At 46.2% G+C, this 4658-nt stretch overlaps 1 non-coding gene across 1 annotated transcript; it reads right to left on the minus strand.

Annotated features, from left to right (window-relative positions):
* Positions 1-201: 201 nt before the first annotated feature.
* Positions 202-274, minus strand: TRNAT-CGU (transfer RNA threonine (anticodon CGU)). Its single transcript has one exon. It is a non-coding gene; the product is annotated as a tRNA-Thr (tRNA).
* Between the last annotated feature and the right edge of the window lie 4384 nt (positions 275-4658).

Genomic DNA, 4658 nt, shown 5'->3' on the forward strand with positions numbered 1-4658 from the left:
GTAACCGTCCTCGTTGCAATATATATATATATATATAAATATATATATATATATATATATATATATATATATATATATATATATATATATATATATATATGAGATATAACAGACAGTAATGTCAAGGAATGTACCGGGGAAGTTATTAAAACCAATGGAATGTAAAATAAGAAGAAAGAAAAAGTGGATGAAAAAATTACCAACTGTGAGCAGGAATCGAACCTACGACCTTCGAATTACGCGTTCGATGCTCTAACCACTGAGCTATCACAGCGGCCCTCCCTCCATCCACTTTTTTTTGGGTTTATCTGTGAATTTAGAAGTAGGAGCGACAGTCAGCGCCATCTATAAGCCAAACAACGAGTGTGAAACACTCTTATGCGCATGTTTTGGCGTCACGTAGCACGTGAACTTATTATGAGCGGGCAGCTGATTGATTGTCCCTCTTATACAACCTAAACACACCAAGTCTGCCAGTACGAGACCCTCGTTCAATGAAAGAAGGGAAAGAAGTGTATACCTAAGGGCTCGTTTTGCCGTGTTTTAACACAATATTAATGAGATATAACAGACAGTAATGTCAAGGAATGTACCGGGGAAGTTATTAAAACCAATGGAATGTAAAATAAGAAGAAAGAAAAAGTGGATGAAAAAATTACCAACTGTGAGCAGGAATCGAACCTACGACCTTCGTAGGTTCGATTCCTGCTCACAGTTGGTAATTTTTTCATCCACTTTTTCTTTCTTCTTATTTTACATTCCATTGGTTTTAATAACTTCCCCGGTACATTCCTTGACATTACTGTCTGTTATATCTCATTAATATTGTGTTAAAACACGGCAAAACGAGCCCTTAGGTATACACTTCTTTCCCTTCTTTTATATATATATATATATATATATATATATATATATATATATAATATTAGAACCAACGAAATGTAAATAAGAAGAAAGAAAAGTGGGAGAAAAAATAACCAGCCGTGAGAAGGAATCGAACCTACGACCTTCGAATAACGCGTTCGAAGCTCTCACCACTGAGCTATCACAGCGGCCTTCCCTCCATCCACTTTTTTGGGGGTTTATATGTGAATTTAGATGCACGAGTGTCAGTCAGCGCCATCTATGAGGCAAGCGACGAGTGTGAAACACTCATTTTTATGCGCATGTGTGGCGTCACGAAGCACGTGAACTTATTACAAGCGGGCCGCAGATTAATAGTCCCTCGTATACAACCTAATGACACCAAGTCTGCCAGTATGAGACCCTCGTTAATGAATAAGGGAAAGAAGTGTATACCCAAGGGCTCGTTTTTCCGTGTTTTTGACACAACATTGATGAGATCTAACAGACGGTAATGCCAAGGAATGTGCAGGGGAAGTTATTAGAACTAATGGGATGTAAATAAGAAGAAAAAAAAGTGGGTGAAAAAATAACCAGCCGCCCGCTCGTAATAAGCTGCCCACTCGTAATAAGTTCACGTGCTACGTGATGCCACACATGCGCATAAAAAAGAGTGTTTCACACTCGTCGCTTGGCTCATATATGGCGCTGACTGACACTCCTACTTCTAAATTCACATATAAACCCCCTAAAAAACGTGGATGGAGGGAAGGCCGCTGTGATAGCTCAGTAGTTAGAGCATCGAACGCGTTATTCGGAGGCCGTAGGTTCGATTCCTGCTCACGGCTGGTTATTCTTTCACCCACTTTTCTTTCTTCTTGTTTACATTACATTGGTTCTAATAACTTCCCCTGTACATTCCTTGGCATTACTGTCTGTTATATCTCATCAATGTTGTGTCAAAAACACACAAAAACGAGCCCTTAAGTATACACTTCTTTCCCTTATATATATATATATATATATATATATATATATATATATATATATATATATATATATATATATTAACGCTCTGTTGGTGGCAGTAGGGGAGGGCGAAGAAGTGAATGGCTGCTGTGGCTGAGTAAACAGTCTTGCACTTCGAGTTCATGTCTATCTTTTCCTCTCGCGACAGACTGGTGGACGTGCTGGGTACTGTACTGAACGTCTTATGCCTGCTGGTCTTGAACCAGAAGCAGCCACCGCCAGTGCACCAGGGTCTGCTGATATCCATCGAAGCAGCCGCTGCCTTCAAGGACTACCAGCACAGCACGACCCATTGGCAAGCTCCGGGAGGACAATGTTTGCTACGTCCGCAACCCAAACCTAGCATGAACCATTTGCTAGCGTACCCTGTGTCATCAACACGCCTCGCACACCCAACCCATTCCACGGTGATGCAGGTGAAGATGTCGAAGACTGGCTTGACAATTTCGACCGGGTCACTGCCATCTACGACTGGGACAATCGCCGTAAGCTGAAGAACGTGTACATCTCCCCTTTAGACGCGGCAAGACTGTGGTAACGAACCACGAAACTTCATTCGCAGTCGGCAGGAATTCTATCGGCAGCTTCGCGAAGCGTTCTGTAACCCCGAACGGAAAGAGAGAGCGGAGCAGGCACTTCCTTCGAGGTTGCAAATGCCAAACGAGAGCGTCGCCATATTTGTCGAAGAGATGTCGCAATTGTTTCGACGTGCTGACCGCCACATGCCAGAAGACAGAAGGTGCGCCTGGTAATACGAGGCGTAAAAGAGCAACTTTTCGCGGGCCTTGTGCGCAACACTCCTACGACTGTGTCAGAGTTCATACGTGAGGCCACAAATATGGAGTGCATGCTTCGGCAGCGGTTGTCGCAATAGGAGTGTCAGACGGCCATGCCCGCTGCGTGCTCGCTTGTACCAGGAGGTGATAACAGAGAAGTCCTCACAGAACTCGTACGGCAGCTTGTACGCGAGGAACTTCGGAAATCTCATGCAGCGTTCCCTCCAAGTAGCGCTGCTCTTACGGACGTCGTTCGTAACAAAATCAGGCACTTCGTTCATTCGACACCGCCATAGCAAGTCGAACCTCCCACGTTTTCCTACGCGGATGCCCCACGTGTCTCTACGCCGTCGACAGCACATTTCACTCATCCACCTACTGGGACCCCCAGACGCTTTCCAAGTCCAGCATATCGCCCGCCTTCTCGAGCCGATTTTCATCCTGGCCCGCGGAAGTCCACCATCTGGCGTGCACCCGACAATCGTTCTTTGTGCTACCATTGTGGCGAAGTTGGACACATGTACCATGACTGTTACTACCGACGAATAGGCCTACGTGGATTCCGCGCAAATGCCTGTTGTCCCCGCTATAGTGAGCGCCCGTAAGAAATCGCGGATCACTTGGAAGGTAGCCATCACGCTCCTGTCCCGCCACGACAGTCATGGTCACCTTCATCTCGTCCGTCCACGTCAACGCATCGCGCCCAACCCACCTTTGGGTCCGCTGGTGTCAGTGGCAGCAGCCCACGCCAGGAAAACTGAAAACGGCGACCTCCAGAGGTGAGGCCGCTGTCACGCGAACCGACAAATACCTTCCGCCGCTGCCTTACGACGTACCGTTAAAGCCTGTTTCTGAAACCGTCAACAAAACGTCCGCTTCCATTAACGCTTCCCTCGACTGTTATCCCGTGACTGCGCTTGTCGACACGGGAGCTGATTACTCGGTGATGAGTGCTTCATTGGCCCCCCGTCGACACAAGAAGCTGACAACGTGGGACGGCCCTCAACTAATCACCGCTGGAAAACACCTCCTATTTCCTATAGGAAGGTGCACCGACAGGCTTGAGAATTGTGCGTCGGCTTTTGTAGCGTGATTCCTTGTACTGCCCAATTGTTCTCGGTCGGTCATTTTGGGCATGGATTTTCTCCGAAAATATAGAGCGATAATTAATCCGCGTGATTTGTTCATCAGTTTTGCTAACTGTGTTTCTCCAGATTCCGACATCGATAACGAACATCGTGGCGTGTCCTTAGGCGTAGTTGATGATTGCGTCACGTTGCCACCTCGCAGTAGTATCTTCGTGTTTGTTGAGTGTCCATGGGAGCAGTCAGTTAGGGGCGTCGCCAAAAGTACCCGGACGTTATTGCTTGATCGGGAAGTCACCATTGCTCAAAGTGTTGTTCAGCTCCGAAATGGCACGACTACGCTTTCAGTTACAAACTTCATTGGCACTTTGCGAAACGCACAACCATAGCTTACTTGGAGGTATTGAATGATTCGGACGCCTTCCCTTTGATTACGACGATCTCGACTAAGAACAGCTGCGATACTAACGTGACTAGTCGCCTCAACGTCAATTGCCAGTTAGAAGAACCTAAGAGGGCAAGGCTCCTCGGTCGGCTTTCATCCTTTAGTGACTGTTTTTACACCACGTCGAAAGTCCGACAAAACCATCTAATGAAGCACAGAATTATCACTGAGCTCTACGTCCAACCGGTGCACCAACATGCTTACCACCTGTCGCAGAAGGAGCAAGATGCCATTCGTCATCAAGTAAAACAAATGCTCGACGACGACGTAATTCAACCATCGACCAGTCATTGGGCGTCTCCAGTTGTTCTGGTTAAAAAGAAAGATGGTTCACTATGATTCTGCGTTGATTACCACAAACTCAACAAGATAACAAAAAAGACGTACATCCTCTACCTCGCATTGATGACTCCTTGGATGGCCTGCGACACGCCCAATACTTCTCTTCTATGGATCTCCGTAGAGGGTATTGGTAGATTG

The sequence above is a fragment of the Rhipicephalus microplus genome, chromosome 4, assembly GCF_043290135.1.
Source record: "Rhipicephalus microplus isolate Deutch F79 chromosome 4, USDA_Rmic, whole genome shotgun sequence".
NCBI classification, from domain to species: Eukaryota; Metazoa; Arthropoda; class Arachnida; order Ixodida; family Ixodidae; genus Rhipicephalus; species Rhipicephalus microplus.